The sequence below is a fragment of the Ambystoma mexicanum genome, chromosome 6p (genome assembly GCF_040938575.1).
Source record: "Ambystoma mexicanum isolate Mex_15411 chromosome 6p, UKY_AmexF1_1, whole genome shotgun sequence".
Classification (NCBI taxonomy): Eukaryota; Metazoa; Chordata; class Amphibia; order Caudata; family Ambystomatidae; genus Ambystoma; species Ambystoma mexicanum.
The window spans coordinates 566,170,430-566,192,385 of record NC_090935.1 but is presented as its reverse complement, the minus strand read 5'-3'; positions in this window follow the sequence as shown (position 1 = coordinate 566,192,385).

Sequence of the window (21,956 nt, the reverse complement as noted above, 5' to 3'; positions counted from 1 at the left end):
CTGGTTAAGGAGGTCTTTGCCTTTGAAGGTGGAGTACAGGGATATGGTACACCACTCAGGGGGGAGGGAAAGAGAGAGTGGTTGGGGGAGACGCGGGTTAGGGATGGAAGGATATTAATGCGGGGCGGCAGGTGCCAATCAAAGAGGAGGATTTTGGGTTGAGAACCCTGAACCAATATAGTGCCTGTGTGGTAGACATTAATGATGCAGCGTGATGATGAGAAGCCGTCCAAGAGGACTACCCACTTGGTACCACCATTAATGGGAGGGGATGTGAAAGGGAGAAGAGTGAAGATGAGATTCGGAGTCCATACATATGGAGAACGGACAGAGTAGAGGATATCAGTGAAGACCTTTGTGGAGGCTCTGCTGACATAGGTGTCTGCGATGGGAAGGCCAGGTTTCGAGAACAGCATGTGTTTTCTGTGCTTTTTCCTTCCAGACCTCGTGAGAGAGGAGGGTTGGGTGATAGTGTAGCGGTTAGAGAAGATGGGAGAGATGGTGAGAGCCATAGGGTGGCAGAAGTTAGTAAAAGAAGAGTGGCTGCACAGCACGGTTCTGGGTAAACTGACCAGGGGGCCTAGTAGTCACAAAGGGCACAAATGCACTCCAATAAGGAAATTCGAGTTAAGGCACAAATGCAATGCAAAGAGGGAGCAGAGATGTCAAAGCACACCCGCCTACATTCGATTTTCATAAGCAAGGCACAAATGCAATGAAAAGAGGGTGCAGAGATGTAAAAGCACACACTCCTAAATTTGATTTTCAAAAATAAGGAACACATGCATGCAAAGAGGGTGCAGAGATGTAAAAGCACACACACCTAAATTTGATTTTCATAAATATGGCACAAATGCAATGAAAAGAGGGTGCAGAGATGTAGAAGCACACACTCCTAAATTTGATTAACAAAAATAAGGCAAAAATGCTTGCAAAGAGGGTGCAGAGATGTAAAAGCACACACACCTAAATTCGATTTTCAGAAATAATGCACAAATGCAGTGAGAGAAATAGGTGAGGCAAGGAAGGAAGAGTAAATAGGCACATTAATTGCGCCAGACAGTTAGTGGAGGAGGCAGTGGGAGAGTTCAGCCATCACTCACTGGTAGAGCTGCAGGAAGTGTAGAGGTACATGGGTCCAAGTTCATGGGGTAGCAGTGTGTAAATCAGGAGGCTGATTCATGGTTTGAGGAGAGGAGGGCCCTCCTTGGCCGGGAAAGGCTCAGGCAGGGCCTTATATGTGGGCCTTGGGCGTGGGCCAGCATTCCCCTGCTGGCTTGCCTGATTAGGCCTTTTGCTGAAAGAGGGGCCCCAATTAGGAACGTCCTTCCTCAGGAAGGTAGGCACTCCGGTGCCTAGAGGTGAGGGGCAGCCATGATGAAGGTGCTGCTTTGCAAGTCAATTCTAAGCATACGCTGCTAAAAAATAAATGCAGTGACAACGTTGTTGCAAATGGAAATGTCGTTAAGATTTTAAAGTACTTCTTTTATTGCCTCCTGATTAAGAGAGCACACTGTGCTGTAATGTAAATGTTTGTGGCCCAGTTAAGCCCACAGGGCTTACCTTTTATTTTCCTGTTGCTGAAGGAAGAGGGGGTCTACACACCTCGTGGTGGTCAGAGGAGGCCTGTGCGGGCTTCCTCACCTCCCGATGAAAATGCATTGCAATATTCATTATTCTGACATGGATGGAGGAAAGGACAATGGGCCTCATTACAAGTTCAGAGGTAAGGGCAAAAAGCAGCAATAGTGGAATTACTGCCACTTTCATCACTCAGTCAAATTAAAGGAAAAATGGGGTTCTAGTACCCCTAGTGCTAGTTCCGCTAGAGGTCTTAGCACTGGAGGTATTACCGACAAAGCAGTAATTCCCTTGTGGCTAATTCCACCAGCAGAATTAGCACCGGAAAAGCTAAGGAAAATGACACTGCTTTATAAAATGAAATACCACTAATATTGCCAATAACTGGTGCTAATTTCAGCAGAATTACAGCACAGCTACCTCCACCCAGGCAGTGGAGGCAATATATCCAGGTGATGGAAATAATGCCACAGGTGCACCTAATTGGCCCTGAAAGGCTATGTAATGCCCACAACATCCCCAAATGAACTTCCAAACACCTGTCATGATCTCTGCTTCCAAAAGGTCAGGGTTTTCCCAACTCCCTTGGAAGCAGATCCATAACCCAGGTTCCGAGTGCCAACCAGTCCCAATTGGGACCTTTTGGACCCAGTCCTGGCGCCAGTGGCACCAGGCTCATAAATATGCCCAGTCCCAGCGCTGGAAGCGCCGGGCTCATAATGCTTGGGTGGACTTACCTGCAGCAGACCATGCTGCTTACTTGCCTGCCAGTTGACCCTCTGATCCTCTTCTGTTTGGAACTACTTTTCCTGTTGGGTGGGGAAGGAGCCACTCCCTAGATTCAGAACACTGGAACTCTTCTGGAAAGCAGGAACTCTTTTCTTACCTAGGCGTGGCTGTGGAAGGAGACACCTAAGCACTACAGGAGGCTATTTAAACCACACCCGATGGATGAATCTTGCTTTGCGTTATTCTGCATCCTCTGCAGCAGAACGCTCATTGTGTCTTCTGCATCTGATCCTGGGCCTAAGGAAAAAGGCTTACCATCCTGAATCCAGTCTTCAGCAACACCTATAAAGACAAGAAAGAACAGGTTAGCATTACGGTCTTCAGTGACAGCTCTTCACTTACCTGGTCCATCGGCTGTCACCAATGCCTCGCGCTGCATTCCGGCATCTGAAAGACAAAGGCTTACCTACTCTTCGTGCGCTCCGGAGGTCTTCACACTGCATTCCGGCATCTGAAAGACAAAAGCTTACCAACTCTTCGCACGCTCCGGAGGCCTTCGGCGCTGCATCCCGCATCTGAAAGACAAAACAAGGTGCGTTTAAAGACATTGGGGAACTTTAATACTCACGTGCCATTACTCCTTTCCACATCCAACCCAGTGGGTATTCCGGCACCCTGCAGCCGCTCCGAACTTGTACCTGCAAAATAAAAAGACAGTTAGAGCGCATCGTGAAGCAGGCAACAAGCGCTTACTTACGTGCTTCCAGGCGCTTCTATTCATCACACGGGCTCCATCTTCAACTCACTTCAGCCCGTCATCCGCCATCGCCGGAACCCTGCAAAACAAGAAACATCATTACTAAAGACTTTAAAGACATTAGAATTACTCGAAACTTACCGTTCGTGCAGTAAACGACGGACAGCAGTCCTCTGAAGTCAAGAGGCCTGCTCCCCTTATCCAGTGAAGAAACTGGTTACAGCACCCTGCCCCGAGGCAGATGGAGAGCACGGCGTTCACTTACCTAAGGTGAGAGCGTTAACCTTTGGGGTTCTACAGGAGAAGAGAAAGGGAAGAAGAGAGAGACATTCAATAACCCAGTTCTTTAATCCCATATTTTCTATCTGCAGACATCTTACCCTTCGAGTCAGACATACAGTGCACAGAGGTCCAGCCCAAAGAGCCAGCCGTGTGTTACACATCACCTTTGAAGATACGGTATACGCTCAGTCAAGACCGGCGCCTCTACGGGAATCAGGTGAGCGTTACAGAACGCAAAGCCACCACAAAACTCCCGTCCAGGCGCTATGGAAACCTCGGATACCGACCAGCTGGCCCAGTTACTTGGGGAACTAAGTGCAGAAGTGCATGCAGCCCGTCAGGAAACGAACGCTCTAAGAAGGGAACTGATTATTTCCAAGGAGCGAACAGATGATCTCGCTAGACAATTGCTACAGTCACAAGCCGGACAGACCCCGTTACCCGCATCTGGGGGCAATCTTCCTTCTACATCCTCTATGAATCCAGTGCAGATCAACCTACCTGGGAATGTACCTCTGGCTCCGCCCGAACGATTTTCTGGTGACCCAAAGAGGTTTGCAGTATTTATCAATCAGTGCCGGTTGCATTTCTTATGCCGGCCAGCAGCCTTTCCAACTGATCAAGCTAAAGTAGCTTTCGTGCTTTCGTACCTTAGTGGCAATGCGGCAGACTGGTCGATCCCTCTAGTAAATCAAGATGATCCGGTCCTCCATGATTTTCAAGCTTTTCAGCTCAGTATGGAAAAACTGTTCGCAAGACATTCACTGGGGCAGGCCTTGGACAATGAGCTTCTTTCGTTGCGACAAGGTAATCAAGACCTTTTGGCTTATATTGCGTCTTTCAACAGACTGATAGTGGAAACTCAATGGCCTGAGGACAAAAGGATTACGCTGTTTTATAGAGGTCTACGTGGAGAGCTCAAAGATGTGTTAGCCCAAGTAGTGAATCCCCCACAAGATTGTTCGGACTATATAGACTTAGTCGTTCAAATAGATCACAGACTGCAGAACAGGAAGGCCGATCGTTCCAAGTTTGATGCTCGAGTATTTTCCAAACCGCCAACTCCTTCCAAAGGAGTAGACTCCGGGGAACCCATGCAAATAGGGGGTCTGAAAGGTCCTCTAACACAAATGGAGCGGGAAAGGAGAAAACAGTTGCAATTATGCCTCTATTGCGGAAACTCAGGGCACTTTCTTCGAGACTGTCCGGTGAAACCTGCCAAGAAGGCAGTAGGAGCTGCAGTTACCAAAGTTACAAAATCTGAGCAGGGAAACGACCTCGCCCGACAAGAATAGAGGTCCTCTTGCCGAGCGTGAAAACCAGTTCCGTGACCTCGCATTTCGTGATACCTATGGTCCTCATTAGCCCTGATAATCCGGATCGATTACATGCAATTGAAGCTTACGTCGACAGCGGTGCCATCGGCAATTATGTGGATCATGAAATGGTTTTGAGGATGAATCTAACTCTTTGTCCCAAGGCTGTAAAGGACGTCATTACTACGGTGGATGGTACGGAGATAGTCTCCGGGCCAGTCATGCATACCACTCAAGAGGTGACGCTAGTAAGTCAAGATGGACACCATGAGAAGATCGTGTTCGATGTGATCAAGGCCCCTCAGTTTCAGATTATTCTAGGAATACCTTGGTTAGAGAAACACAATCCTCTGATCGATTGGCGAGCAAGAATGGTCCAGTTTCCAGAATGTGTCTCTACTTGTCACCCTCCACCTGGTGTAGCACTGGCAGCAATTTCTTCAGAGACTCCCCAGTTACCTCCCGAATACCTAGAATACCAAGATGTTTTCCGGAAGGATCAGGCTAACTCTCTACCTCCTCATAGGTTTTATGACTGCCAGATAGACCTGATACCTGGATCTACTCCTCCTTGTAGTAGAATTTATGCCCTCACCGAGCCTGAGAACCTTCACCTTCGACAATACCTGGATCAATACCTGGCAAATGGGTTTATTCGTCCTTCCAAGTCCCCTGCTTCTTCAGCTTTGTTCTTCGTTCCAAAAAAGGAAGGAGACCTTAGAACTTGTATAGATTATCGCTCCCTGAACCAGATCACCGTTAAGAATAGATATCCGTTACCTTTGATCCCTGAAATCATGGACCAAGTCAGAAAAGCATGCATATATACAAAGCTGGATCTTAGAGGAGCTTACCACTTGGTACGAGTAAAAGAGGGCGATGAATGGAAGACGGCCTTCCGCACCAAGTATGGGCTATTTGAATATCAGGTCATGCCCTTCGAACTTTGCAATGCCCCGGCCGCCTTTCAATATTTTATGAACGATGTCCTCAGAGAGCTCATAGATGTGTGTGTTGTTGTTTACATTGACGACATCCTCGTTTATTCTTCATCGGAATCTGAACATCGGAAACACGTGAAAATGGTCCTCGAAAGATTGCGTCAACACAAACTTTTCGCTAAGTTGGAAAAATGTGTTTTCAACGTGACTGAAGTTGAATTCTTGGGATTCATATTATCACCTGGCGGAGTGCGTATGGATTCAAAGAAGGTCGATGCAGTTCTCAAATGGCCATCACCATCCTCCGTAAAAGGTGTGCAAAGCATGTTAGGCTTCGCTAACTTTTACCGCAGGGTTATCCCCGAATTCTCTCGAATAATCCAGCCCATCACTGCCTTGTTAAAGAAAAACAAACGTTTTGAATGGTCTACCGAGGCGGAACAAGCTTTCCAGGATTTGAAGACTAAATTTATCTCTGCACCAATCTTAAAACACCCTCGCCCCGAACTCCCCTACATCGTGGAAACTGATGCTTCAAGCCTTGCCATGGGGGCAGTTCTATCACAAAAGGACCCGGTACCCAATCAGTTGCATCCCGTGGCATTTTGGTCCCGCAAATTCTCGCCTCCTGAAATCAATTACACGATTACTGACAAGGAACTTCTGGCTATCAAGTCTGCCTTTAAGGCTTGGCGGCATTATCTGCTGGGGGCCCGACACACCGTTACTGTGATTACGGATCACCGAAACCTGCAATATTTGAAAACCGCAAAAGCCCAATCCTCTAGACAACTCCGTTGGGCATTATTCTTTGCCGAGTTTGACTTCATAATTACCTATCGACCTGGTACAAAGAACGGTAAAGCTGATGCCCTTTCTCGGATGGGAGTGGAAGAACACTTGATCAACCCTAAACCTGTACCAATCATTCCCGAACAAAGAATTCTGGGTGTAATCGCCACAGAATCCATAGAGGAAGTTAAGGATAAAGCCAGGCAACTTGTAACTCTAGCAGACATACAGAATTGGCATCTGCAGGGAAAGGACTTTGCAGTAAAGGACAACTTATTGTATTTCCAAGAACGATTATACCTACCCAGCACAGATTTACAGAAAAAAGTAATCTCTTGTTATCACGATTCTTTAATGGAAGGACATCCCGGTATGGCCAAGACCTCAGAAAAGATCAAGCGCTACTTTTGGTGGCCGTCTTGGAAAAAAGATATCAGAGACTTTATAATGTCCTGTGGAGTATGCGCCCAAAACAAGAGTCAAAAGGAAAGACCAGCAGGCCTCTTACGTCCTATTGACATCCCACCTCGCCCTTGGCATATGCTTTCTATGGACTTCATCACCGATCTACCTCCATGCTCCAGATACAATACGATTCTAGTAATCGTGGACTTATTCTCCAAGATGGCGCATTTCATTCCGCTCAAAGGCTTTCCAACAGCAGCAACTCTGGCCCAGAGAATTTCTCGAAAACATCGTCCGACTGCACGGTTTTCCTTCGGTTCTAATTTCGGATCGAGGTAGTCAATTTATTTCTCATTTTTGGCGAAGTTGCTGTCGGTCGGCTCAAATTGATGTGAGACTATCGACTAGTCACCACCCTCAGACCGACGGACAAACCGAGAGGACCAATCAAACTCTGGAACAGTATTTACGCTGCATGCTGCAACAAACTGAAAAAACTTGGAAAGACATCCTTTGGATAGCCGAATATGCCTACAATAACTCTGTCCATTTGGGAACTGGGAAAACCCTGTTTTTTCTTTTGTACGGCAGTCACCCTCGAACCTCGGAGTTGGATCCCCTCCGAGATCTTGAAACACCAGCAGTAGACTACCTGCATTCTACAATCACCCAAGCCTTTAAGGAAGCTGTTTCTCACCTTCAAAGGGCTAAAGAACAATACAAGAAAGGAGCAGATCAACATCGGAAGGAAGCCCCTCAATATCAAGTAGGGGATCAAGTCTGGTTATCCACCAAATATCTACCTCTGAAAGGGCCACGCACATTCAACCCAAGATACCTTGGTCCCTATTCCATCACTACCATAGTAAACCCAGTAGCGGTCAAGTTGGACTTGCCCCCGCACATGAAGATACATCCGGTCTTCCACGTCTCTCTATTAAAACCCGTGCAACCTCATACCCGACTTACTAAATCTCCAAAACCTATCCTAGTTGATGGAGAACTCGAGTTTGAAGTCAAAAGCATTCTGGACTCCAAGATCTCCAAATCTAAACTATTTTACCTAATTGACTGGAAAGGCTACGGCCCCCAAGAGAGATCCTGGGAACCTGCTGAATATGTCCACACTCCTCGTCTAATCAAAAGATTTCACCGAACATTTCCTGACAAGCCAAAACCCCCGGAGAAGCCCAGTTTGGGAGGGGCCTTGAGGGGGGGTACTGTCATGATCTCTGCTTCCAAAAGGTCAGGGTTTTCCCAACTCCCTTGGAAGCAGATCCATAACCCAGGTTCCGAGTGCCAACCAGTCCCAATTGGGACCTTTTGGACCCAGTCCTGGCGCCAGTGGCACCAGGCTCATAAATATGCCCAGTCCCAGTGCTGGAAGCGCCGGGCTCATAATGCTTGGGTGGACTTACCTGCAGCAGACCATGCTGCTTACTTGCCTGCCAGTTGAGCCTCTGATCCTCTTCTGTTTGGAACTACTTTTCCTGTTGGGTGGGGCAGGAGCCACTCCCTAGATTCAGAACACTGGAACTCTTCTGGAAAGCAGGAACTCTTTTCTTACCTAGGCGTGGCTGTGGAAGGAGACACCTAAGCACTACAGGAGGCTATTTAAACCACACCCGATGGATGAATCTTGCTTTGCGTTATTCTGCATCCTCTGCAGCAGAACGCTCATCGTGTCTTCTGCATCTGATCCTGGGCCTAAGGAAAAAGGCTTACCATCCTGAATCCAGTCTTCAGCAACACCTATAAAGACAAGAAAGAACAGGTTAGCATTACGGTCTTCAGTGACAGCTCTTCACTTACCTGGTCCATCGGCTGTCACCAACGCCTCGCGCTGCATTCCGGCATCTGAAAGACAAAGGCTTACCTACTCTTCGTGCGCTCCGGAGGTCTTCACACTGCATTCCGGCATCTGAAAGACAAAAGCTTACCAACTCTTTGCACGCTCCGGAGGCCTTCGGCGCTGCATCCCGCATCTGAAAGACAAAACAAGGTGCGTTTAAAGACATTGGGGAACTTTAATACTCACGTGCCATTACTCCTTTCCACATCTAACCCAGTGGGTATTCCGGCACCCTGCAGCCGCTCCGAACTTGTACCTGCAAAATAAAAAGACAGTTAGAGCGCATCGTGAAGCAGGCAACAAGCGCTTACTTACGTGCTTCCAGGAGCTTCTATTCATCACACGGGCTCCATCTTCAACTCACTTCAGCCCGTCATCCGCCATCGCCGGAACCCTGCAAAACAAGAAACATCATTACTAAAGACTTTAAAGACATTAGAATTACTCGAAACTTACCGTTCGTGCAGTAAACGACGGACAGCAGTCCTCTGAAGTCAATAGGCCTGCTCCCCTTATCCAGTGAAGAAACTGGTTACAGCACCCTGCCCCGAGGCAGATGGAGAGCACGGCGTTCACTTACCTAAGGTGAGAGCGTTAACCTTCGGGGTTCTACAGGAGAAGAGAAAGGGAAGAAGAGAGAGACATTCAATAACCCAGTTCCTTAATCCCATATTTTCTATCTGCAGACATCTTACCCTTCGAGTCAGACATACAGTGCACAGAGGTCCAGCCCAAAGAGTCAGCCGTGTGTTACACATCACCTTTGAAGATATGGTATACGCCCAGTCAAGACCGGCGCCTCTACGGGAATCAGGTGAGCGTTACAACACCATTCAGCCATTTTTCAGATGCAGGTTTCTTGTACTGTTCAATGTTGTTCAGCCTGCTCCTGATCCCTTCAGAGGTGTATTGGGGCACACAGTCAGGAGTACAGACAAGGTTACAGGTTAGCAAAGGAACCTGTCCAACTTCCCACTGGCATCCAAATGTCCAATGTCAGCATGATCATTTTAAATGTTAGTGACCTTAAGCTTCCGTAATTGAATTGTTGAAGAAACTGAGGAAGGGCTGTTGTGGGGTCTGAAGACGGATTGACTTTGTTACCCCATGGATAGTTGCTGGAGTGTTCAACAGGTCACTCATCTCCACTAGAACCTACAGGATTGTGGTGCTGATGGCAGATGGAGATGTTGCATCATGAGAGGTGCCAGCAGTGGTGGTGTCCCTAGCCAAAATGTCTGGGATGGAGGCAGTGTGACAGGTGGTTGAAGTTGTCCTGCAGGTAGTGGTGGCAGATGTGTTCTTGCTAAGGGTCTTCCGGTGGATGCCAAGACAGTAGGGCACAAGGGTGGGCCAAGATGGTATTGTTTGGTGTTGGTACCGCGCTGGTCTCAATGGAAGGTTGTGGTGACCTGATTTGTTGGCCTCAGCTATCTATCCTTGAGTGAACATGTTGACATTTTGAGGGATGAATGGATTACAGCAATCATCATGATGACTGGCATATGGCAGAGCAAGACACTTTTGCACTTTGGAGAATGCTGACAAAAGGCTAATTGGAGATGGGTGGGCTCATGTGTTGGGGAATATCTGTTTGACCATTGGTGTGCACACACCTTCATGGGTGGGACAATGTAATTTTGTGTCTCAGGGTTTTTGTTGTCATGTGCACATTGTGGATTTCTCAGAGGAGTCAGCAAGTTACTGTTCCATCATTGATTTTTTTCATGTGCCACGCACAGCACTGACCCGTTTGGACCTGGGCAAGGTGGCATGTCTTGGCCTGCTATGTGTGCCAATGCTCATTTGCGTAAGCATTGTTCATGTAATATTTGCTTGTGCAAAACCAGTTATTAGCAGAGGTTTTCATTGTGGTTTGAATGGGTTTGAGGGGCTCATAGGATGCATGTGGGCACAGGATGTTTAAGTTGACCATATGGCCATGGCCTGACCTGATTGATCCACCTACACATTGCATGATGTCACATTTCCATAGAGGCAATGGTACATTTCTATGTTTACAGTGTGAGAAATCAAAGGGTGTCTCACATGCTAGTCCCCGGGCATCTCTCACGTGGCCAGGGCACAGCCATCACCTTTGGATCCAGACCCTGGGGGTGAACGAGTGCGAGAGGATCAACTGGGCGGGGGATCTTCAGGGAGTGTGGATGAGGCAACCTGATGGTGAGACGCAGTATTGCCCCCTTTCTTATGCTCATACCCCATCCTATTATTTAGGAGTCTTCCCACGTTCCAACTCCCCCCCTTTATACACAAACACTGGGCCGAGGAAGAGGACGACTGAGAGTAAAGAAGCTAACACTTATGTATCTCATTGGACATGTCCCGTTAATCAGGTCAAGCAAAGATAGGCACTTGACCTTAATGACATACATCTGATGCTCATTAGCTCTCCCCACACGGATAAAAGGTGGAACATGGAGGCCCACTCTGAGCAAGGTGAGACAGGAGAAGGAGCAACTCCTCTGGGGCAAAGGCGGACCTGCTGCATCGGGACGAGCGATCGAGGGACCAGAGCGAAGAGTAGGGAAACCCAGAAAATCCCTGCAGGAGGTCGTTGCCTCCGGGAAACCACAAAGAATACGTGGAGAAAGCCAAATCCCAGACAAGAAGAAACCTGCTTTGTTTTTCAAGGATGACAGTGACCCTCCCGGGTGAACGACAGAGTTGGGGAGGCGAGGCTTAGCCTGTGGTATCAACCTTTTTCTTTTAATCAAAGCTGCAGGGATAAGATAGGAGTGAACACAACCGGTGAGTTAGTGAAAGACATGAAAGGCCGGTTTGTGTCAAGGGAAGATTGAAGTCGCAACAGTGTATCTCACAATTGAAGGTTGTGTGCATGATGATGAGACGTGCAAGAAAGCAAGCAAGTAGTGAACGTTCAAGTTAATGATAATTGTGAAGCCAGTTATGCACAGTAGCAGAGTGGTCCGGCGAAAGGAAATAGCCCACTCGAAAGTGTCAGCGAAATGTATGTGTTGTTATAAAGCGGCCTATTGAATGAACTCGGAAATGTGCAATGGTTAATATTAACCCTGATGAAAGGGGAAGAAAAAAGGTGATTGCTTTAAGAGGAAGATTTATTTTGAACTTTTCTGATTGTGGTATAGAACTACCCAGACCAGGAGACACTGAGGCATGTAACGTAAGGGAGAGCTGAAGTGAAAGTCGAAGTGGTCCTGCAGAGGTCTATGGTGAAAGCCTCACACATTCAAAAGTCATCAACATCAGTGAAAGGTCTGAGCCCAACTGTGGGAGAATGGAAACATGAAATAAGTTAGGGGAGGGGAACCCTAATGAATGTGAATGAAGCGCAGGGAAGGGAACACCTGCAAGTGCTGTGATTGCGAGTCCAAGCCCCAACTGAGGGAGATCTACATTGAATCAGGTACTTTGTGTTGAAAGATTCTAGCTTGACTGAGGGAGGCCCACGTAAACGGTTTATGCTTTGAGAGGTACGAGCCGACAGAGGGAGACCTACATGAACTTTTGTTAAACTCTGAAAGAACGTTTAAAAAACTGGAATAGGTGACTTAAACGTGGAAGGCCAAGCAGGCCTCGGCCCATATTTTGAACTGCATTTTTTTAATAACCTGAGCCAGAGTGTGTCACCCTGTTTACAGGGGCCGCCTTACTCCATGCTGTTCAACCTGGGTTAGCAGAGCTTACTAAGCCACCTTGATCCGTTATGTTATAACACTCACTTTCCTTTGTATACACATTCCCCTTTACACAGTTTTTGTATAAAACATAGGGCAGGCATTAGGTTGTGTCAGTATATACCATTTTGGTTTGACAAAGACTGACTAGGACTGTGTTTTCTTTGTTATTTGATGGTAGAGACTACTCCCATCATAGCTATAGGGCAAAGTAGGAGAACCCCAAACATGTAATAAAGGTTTTGAAACTTGTAACTCTAGTGTCAGTGTCATACTTGTAATACCATGCCTCCATTACAACAATCAATATGGACATGGTTTCCCTCCATGGGTGCACACGCTTTTTGTTCACCCAACATTAGCCACATGGACTTGGCCTCAGCCATCTGATTCCACAGCAAAAGGCAAGGAGGCCATGATATGCATGTACATCATCCTGTACTCCCCAGCCTCAGTTTGACTACATATTCCAGCCCTGCAGATCCTGCTGATCGTTCTTCTCATGGCATGAAGGTGAGTGGCTGGACTGTGCCACTTCCTGTAGCAGCTGTCTCCTGCCGGTGGATGGAGATTAGAGGCTGCACCCTGGCCTTCAGGTCATTGAACCTTTTGCCAGTTTGTCTACATTGTCACGTGGTACAGTGCTGACAGCTACCACCTTGCTACGTATGTCTGTCCAGATGTAATTCTTCTTTTGGGCAGTTGTTTTCCATTTGTTTGCCCCAAAGAGCTCATCAGCGTGGCTGGCCACCTCTTCAGCAAGGATGTGAAGCTCTGCCATGTTGAATTTTCATTTTCTAACAGGCATTTCGGTACCTTCCATTTGCCTCTTTCTACTGACATGCTTGCTTGCACTACTTGTTGGGTTGGATGGCAACAGAGAATGGGCGACTTTAAAGCAATTGTGTTTTTCAAAGATGGCCGCCACTGAGCAATGACACTGTTTCTGCTGAATGCTTATACCACTGCAAGATTACTGTTAGTTATGTCCTCCATTTTTCGAGTGGGAACACTATTTCAGCCAAAAAGTGCAGAGATTTACTGATTAATATTGTTTTTTTCGCACTAATTCCACAGAATGGAATTTCCATTACCACTGATGGTTGGGAAACAATCTTGTGGCCTGATAATTTAACACTATTTCAAACACAATCCATGGTGGTAACAATTATTCTGTCCCATATAATTAGCGCTGTCTTTATCACTGAACTCGTAAGCCCCAATTTGTTTTTTAACTGATAGAGACATTTGTTAAAATTATCAAGCCACCAATAAAGTCATTCCAAGCTTTTTTTGGGCTGTGCAACTAGATGTAATAATGAAGAGGATGTAAAGGGTTATTAGACAGCAGATAGGCTTGTACGACTGCTTGAACTTCATACTTGATTCTGTGAGTTTGCCATCTTGTCAATGATGGCATGTGTCTGATGTTGGAGCTCATTCTACAGGCCACAATAAGGTGAAATAAGTATAACAATGACGTTTCAATGCCTTACACCAATACATTTCCTTCCCTCAATCCCACTCTACACACAAAAGCACACAGTTTTACGGTTGCATGATATTTTCATGCAGGCGTACAGTGAATTGACTCCATAGGAATTCATTTTAAATAATGTCTGCAAATCAAGAATCAAATGCTGCATTTGCATCATTTACAAAATGGAGAGTCAAATGAAAAAATAAAGGCAAGTTTACCTGTTTGACATGAATAGGTCCCCTTGATACAATTATAACTTTTTGCTGTGTTTTGCTATGTAAATCCACTGCTTAGATGACTGCAATCTTAAACAATCCACAAGAAAACAGTTAACATCTTAAGAGCATTGAATTGCACCGTGCAAGCTATTGCAGTCTAAAATCAAATGTTTCTGTCTGTTATGGTCTCATGACTAGCAGGAGCAGGAGTAGTCAGAACATGCCCATTTTGCATTGTTTTCCTAAAGGTGAACTGAAAACATGGCCACCTCACAAAGTGTTTCTATTGTGGATGTGCCCATTTGTAATGTGGGTCTCTGTGCATTGCTGTTATTGTAAAATAGCAGTAGTAGAACGTCTTTATCAGGAAAATAGAATTTAAAGTCACACTATAGTTTCAGGAAACAACTCCTAAAACGAAGAAAGAGAGATGGCAGTTCATTCTGTTTTCCAATTGCACACCATCCATGTACACAAAAGTTCAAGTGCACACACTTTTGTTGCAGTCATCACATCTCGCATTGCAAACGGGAGCAGTTTTTCAATATATGTTCCAGTATAGCAAGGCACCATTTTAGATGACTGCAGAATGTTTTCTTTTACCAAACATCTTTCCACATTCGTTGTTGCTAGTTTAATATGTAGTTCAAAGAAATGTTCCTGATGTGTGGGGCAACTCTGTGCCAATTATCAGTTTCTGTCTCTGAGGGAAGCAGGCAACCTGCAACCCAAAGATGCACCCTTTTTGTGGTAGCTGGTGAAAAACATAATCATGAATAAAGTGAGACATTACTCCGATGCCTCTCAGATGGCCTCTAGTTCTCTTTTATTTCCCACTGCACCTCTGAAAATATATTTAATTAAAACTAAAAACAGATTTGTTTATATAAATGTATCTTCATGTTGTTATTTTTTAGCGATATGATTTAGGCATTCTTTGTGTCAAGTATGCCCCTAGGGAATTTGAATTTAAAATGTAGTACAAAGAAGTATTATACTTTTTCTCAGTGTATAATAGTTCCTCTAGCCACAAAAAGATAACATAATGGAGCACATTTTGATTGAGTCAGAAGAGAAATAAAACATGTAAAAGCCTTCTGCAAGGCTTTATGCATTCTATTTCCACCAATGCTCATTTTCATTCATTTGTATGGCAGAGAGGAGGGCAGAACGTAACTTCTGTTTCTGCCACTCCCTTCCTCTCTGTCATACAAATATTCCAGCATTTATGTTGGCATGGATTTTCATGCCAGCACAAATGCTGGCGATTCCTACATGGCAGGCAGCGTTTACTCAATTTGCACAGCGAAGTGCAAAAGGGGGGCATGCGATGAGTGTGTACACTGCCTTTTAGCCCTCCTCTTATGCACTCCGTCATGCAAATGAGAACAATTTGGCAGTGGGAACCGATGTATGTGAAAGTGTACATGTAACGGGTCCCGCCGTCAAATTATGGGAGACTTGAATATGAACTCTAAGTATTTTCTCTAGCCATAAAAGATACATTTTTTCCATTATAGCAACATATTATAACATCCTCCTGCCTACCATAGCTTTTACAATTTTGTTTCTACAACTAGCACTTTTTCTGGCAACAAAACGATGACACACTCTCATAGAGGTTCTGAATCTAATTGTGTCCTGCCTGACAAGTGTTGGATTTATTTTTCCATATAAGTAGAACGTTCTATGTCTCACAAACAGAACTTTACAATCCTTTAACATTTTATTGTATCAAACATTTTCATTTTATACATATGCAAACATTTTGATTAAAATCCTTTACATAAAATTGAAATAATCTGACCATTTGTTTCTCTGTCTACTATAAACCCAGTTTCCAAATATCTTAGTCTAGGCTATTCAGACCTGTCACTTTAAGAAGTTGTTCAAACTCAACAACTGTACTTTTTTTTGGATTCAACATAAACTACCTTCTTCAGGAGATATAATGGTTCTGATTACAAGCGTGATTATTTGACAGCCTAAGAATGTTTTATTGGGATATTAGTTTCCAGATAAACTATCCTTTTCATACAATTCTGGAAGAATGAATGAACATAGGGGTTAACACATTTAAAAACATATTCCTTACAAGTATTTTTTACAAAGGTTTTTGTATCATGGGAGTCTCATAACATCAAGTATAAAACCATCATTGACAAGTAATTTCTAACTCATTTAAATAAACACAGATTTTGTAACTATTATCGACATTCAAATCACACTTTTCTTTCACATGGAAACCTTTTTAAATTCCAAACATCAAGAATTAACAGATCCAAATTCTATATTCTCTTTTAAAATGTTTTAAAAAAGCAATGCACAACAATCATATCATAAAAAGAACTCATTGGAAGCCCAATTAAATTATTATTTTAGCATATTTTGCCATTTATGTTCCTGAATTTAGAACTATTAAGATGCTATCCCCAAAAAACAATACTCCTAGAATAAGTGCTATCTGGTTGACATTCATTGACCTACTCCAGAAATGTGCAGTTCTTAAAAACTTCACAATCATAACAAATCTTCCCATAGTGTATATGAGCAAGTCTTAATTATCGCTACATTCCATAATTAAATGTTTCATTGTCTCCACATGTTTAGGTGACATGCACAACCTACAAATACTATGTTTATTCTCTTGCCTAGTACTTTGGCAATACTTTCTGTAGTCAGCACATTTGATTCGAAATAATGTAAGTTTCCAACCCATTTAGATCTATGGCCGTTCATTTTGTATCATTACACTATTAAAAATGCCTTTACTTTCAAGTTCACTAAATGCCAATAAAATCTCAATGCTCAATAAGCTAATATCTTGGGTGCACATAGTCTTCAGTTATAAATCAAGATTCTGGTATTTTAAGATATGGCAAGTGAGGCTAAATCAAGCTCTGTTTTGATAATTTGAAAAGGGTTAGAATGTGTGAGTCCTAAAACTGGGCACCATACTTTTCCCTCCAGTTGACTCAACAAGATCACTGACAAACCTAAACAACATTTCAATCAATAAAGAATGAATGGAACCATTTTAGAATGATAACACTTTTAAAGAGGAATGAATGAAAAACCACAAAAATGAGACCATTACAACGCATGCTCAGCCACTTTTCTTCTTGCACAAATTCATAAACCCATCATTCAGTTCAAATATACCCTTAAAATACAAACAATTTTAAACAATATAAAGGCGAGATTTTCAGCTTTTTAGTAAAATTGCGTGAGAACCGTATGACAATGGGGCTCATTCCAAGTTTGGCAGTAGTCCAGCAGAAATACCACCGAACTACCACCAAACGGAATCATTGTTACCGCCACTTGGTCCCTGGCTTAACCACACGGATCACAAGTGCTTGTAGGTGATGTAAATCCCCATTTTTAAGAGTCCATAGGACTCTATGGGGATTTCGGCATAATTACCAGAGGCAGTCATTCTGCCAATTTTGCATATTTTTCGGTGGAAAAGTGGAAGGTTTGCATCCAGCATTTTGCTGGAGGTAAATCCTCCACTTTGGCCAAACACTCGGAATGAGGCCCATATTGTATGTTTTTACCATATTAACCTCAAGGGCCAGCTTTCTAACATACTCTTTCACAGCAGGAGACACCTCTTTATTCCATAGGGAGTGAATTAAATTAGAAAATATCACAAGCATATCGGCTATATTGTCTTTCAAGTTAGAGTGAACAAGGGCCTCATTACGACCCTGGTGCTCCCCTAATGAAGGGGGCCGGTACGGGACCATCCCCCTTCATTACGGGAGCGCCAATTACAAGCTTCCCATCGCGGGACCCGGATTGGGCGCCTGGTAAAAACCAGGCGTGCTTTCCGGGTCCCGCGAGGGGAAGAAGGAGGCAACAACGGGCCAGTTGTAATCTGCCCATTGTTACCTCCATCCCCATTCCCATTGAGCCCTACGGGGGCTCAAATGGGAATGGGGAATGGTTCCTGCAAGGAGGAATTACCGGGTCCTCCAATATTGGAATAACCCGGTTAATGAGCCCGGTTTGGTGGCAGCCATGGCTACCGCCAAACTCATAATGAGGTCCCATGTCTGTTTTGAAGGCAATGCTTATTATATCTGCAATGTATAGAGGAGAAGCAATGGGGCTAATAAACAACATTGTTTAAGAGCCCTTTTGTACTTATCAGATCAGATAATTGACCTTCTTTGTTGGGTTACACTTTAAATAAGTTATTCTGATGCAGTGAAATAACTAGATTTAACAGGCCTCCATCTATTCCCCAGGTTATTGAACTCTGCTAGAAAATCCACCTGACAACTGAGTCAAAATCAGCTGTAAAATCTACATAAGCAACATGCGGGGGAGGATGTCCCGTGATCTGTGCTGTTTTGGCAATCACATTAAGGAACATTCATTATGGGCTGCAGACATATTACTCACAAAACCCATCTGAAAAGGTTTTAGAATGTCTTGTCTAGTGGCCCAATCACTCAATTTTCTCGACAGTAAGGTTGCAAATACCTTACTGGCAGTGTTCAGGAGCAAGAGATCAGGCAATAATTTGATGGATCTTGTAAAGAATTCCTATATGCGCAGTAATACGACCTCTGTCCAAGTAGTAGATAATTGCAACTTTCATTTGATAGCCACAAATAAAGAGTTCAAGAATGGAACCCATATATCTGGGTCGGTTTTAAGGACAGCATTAGTTAGAAGTTCCACCCGGGCTGGCAATTTGGATGACTTGATTTTATTTACGAAATTCTTAATATTGACCACTGAGAAATGACTCTCTTACGTAGCACTGATCAGACTAACTCCAGTTACTCATTTGGGACTGATCCTTAAAGGCCTAAGTTATAATCAGTGCTCATTGTTTGTTTTCAATAGAATTTTGCTGCACCTACCCACAACTAACAGTGTCATTTAGCACTCTCCAGAATGACTGAATATTACTTTTATTGAACACTTTCAACACCCTCTGCAATCCTATGTAGATTCCATTTCTCTTGTACATCTTCTCGCCGGTTTCTGTACCTTTGCTAGCTTGTCTCATCTTTTCAAACTGGAGATTTATTTGTGACATTCTCTTCCCAACTTACATTTGTGAGTTGCTATCTTTGGGTCTTAAGGCACAGTAGATCTATTCTCCAATAGAACAATTATTTTACCAGGAACACATGCCACCGACTCTGGGTTGTGTACCTTACAAAACCTGCATTGTTATTTCCCCAGACAGCCTTAACATTACAATCATGCCCACTTGTATTCTTTCTTTCCACATATTTAATCCGACTACTTATGTTGAATTTCTAGTATTGTTGACTTCCAACTCGTCACACTCCAAGGCTCTTCTGAAAACACTTGTGAGAATGTGTAGTGTGATCTCTAGCCTAATTTGGTACAATTATGTGTTTATTTAACAATTATAAGCAAGCAAAGGGGATAGAAATATAATCTAAGTGTGACCTACTACTGTAATGGCATTCTATAAATTCACTGGGTACAATACAATATAAAAAAATAACACAAAAGCACAGTTCATTACACTGATCTCTTCAGTTGGGCTAGAAATCTTATCCTTAAGCAGGGTAGATCTCTACTGACTTTTTGTCTTAATGGCTATAAGAACACTGATGTCTAAAAACAACATTGACTAACCAATCAGCTATTCTAAATTCTTAACAACATCCCTGGGTCAGTTGATTTGTAAGTAACCTGTATTCGCCATTTTAAAATCCGTCCTGCATAAGACGACAAAATAGATTTCTTCCATTTTAACCCACCTAAATCTTCGCCAGCTAATACACATATGCAGAAAAGAAAGGAAACTCAGTAAAAGTAAGATCAATAGTCGTATGGTGAGATTACATATTTCAAACACTTCTTTTTGTTTTGCTCGCTTATAAGAGGCCTTCTCTCACTTACTTCAGTAAAGCAGCATCTAGTTCTAAATGCACATAGATGTCCAATGCAGATTCCTTCTGTTCTCAACAGTTGAACTGCATAAAGGAAGCACATTCTCTCCTGTTCCTTTTAAGGCATAGCAATGGAGGCTATTGGTCTCTTCGAAAGCTTCCACCACCACTGCTGCGATCTTTACCTAGTCATTTAGTCCATGGAGGTCATTATGACCTTGGAGGTAGCCATGCCACTATTTGAGCTATTTGCGGCATGGCTACCCCTATTCCGGGTACCGGGTCCGGGTTCCTGGAATGGGTAAATACCAGGACATTCCGACCTTGGGGGCCCCGGTATTTCCCCATTCCAGGAACCCATTCCCATTCGAGCCCCCATAGGGCTCAATGGGAATGGGGAGCATGCTAACAACGGGCCCGTTGTTAGCATGCTGGAATGCTTGCGGGACCCGCTAAGGACACCTGGTAAAACCGGGCGTCCTTAGCGTGTCCCGTGAGCGGAACTCGTAATGAGGTGGTAGGGGGTTAACAGGGCTCTACCAGCCCTGTTAACTCCTACCGCAAATCTCGTAATGACCCCCAATGTTTTTTGTAGTTTTAAAGCTTTTTTCTTCACCTCAAATATCTATACATGTAAAAGTGAAAATGTGTGGGTTTGTTTGTGGCATGGTAAAGTGTTGTTCCATATAAAATTCCACACCGTTTCACCTATCTCCACCACATTTTGCATAGTTACCTGTTAAGACCTTCTTGAAAATACTGGCTACATGACATTTGTACACCCCACCCCTTTCCCTGGGTTTAAGCAAAACACTATATTTCTTTGTGGGTTTGTGGCTTGCTGAGTCATTGTTCCTTATACAATTCCACCCCATGTTACCAATCTGCACCACATGTTGCATAGTTACCTGTTAGGACCCTCCGGACATGACTGGCTGCATGACAAGTTGACACCCCACCTCTTTCCCCGGATTTCAGCACCTTCTCACATGAGACAGTTGCCTGAAATTGGCAAAACATCAATGTGTTCATAGAAGGACCAGTCTTGATATGAGGAACAAAACCTCAAAAACCACATTTCAAGTGTCTAAGATGCACCATTTACGAGATATTTGCACTGCAACTAACTGCATCATACCAGGGTGAGGCGACAGTTGGGGAGGGAGCACAGTAGGTCCCGGTATGCAGCAGCACACCAACTCTCACCTCCCCACCAACATATTCTCAGGGGTTTGTCAGCCAGCCACACACACACATTCTCAGTGCAGTTTACTTCAGACTGCAAAGCACATCAAGCAATATGAGAATAGGAACGGCAACCTAAAGGATCGTTGCTTTTGAACAATTGATGAGAATGCTGTCATTTCTGTCCACAGAACCCATTCAGAGAAGGGGTACTTTTGCGAGTTTGAAATAAAACTAGATTTTAAGCACCAGAGTATTAAATGTGCTTTTTATTACACTGTAAGTTATTTTCATTTTGTACAGAAAATAAATACTCACCAATAATAGGGTGTCATTTGAAAGGTATAAATACTTCCATAGAATGGAAATATAAAATCTTTGTTATGAAATAGGGAACAATTTTGGTTGCTTTCTGCATAGACGGTAAAGAAGGGTATCAATGAAAATGTGGAGTTGAACAAATTAGCACTTGACAATGGGTCATTTTATGAACAGTGGGAACATGATTCAATAAATATATATACTCTGAATATAAGTTGAATGTTGATACTTGATGAAATTCAAGTGTTTTCATTCACGCCTTTGTATACGTTTTATTTTTTATTTTTATACAATAAAATTTCAAATTCTAAAACCCACTATCACTTTGTTGGTGTTTGCTAAACATGCCTAGGTACTCTGCCCACCTGCAATGCTGTTAAGACTATACTGAAATGATGATCCCTGATATGTTTGAAATCAGGTATGTAGTTGTCTGCAGCATTGAGAAATGGCTGTCTTGGGTTGAGAAAGCTATGTATAAGTATCACTGCTCTGTAAGACAAAGACAATTATCTGGAACAAATGG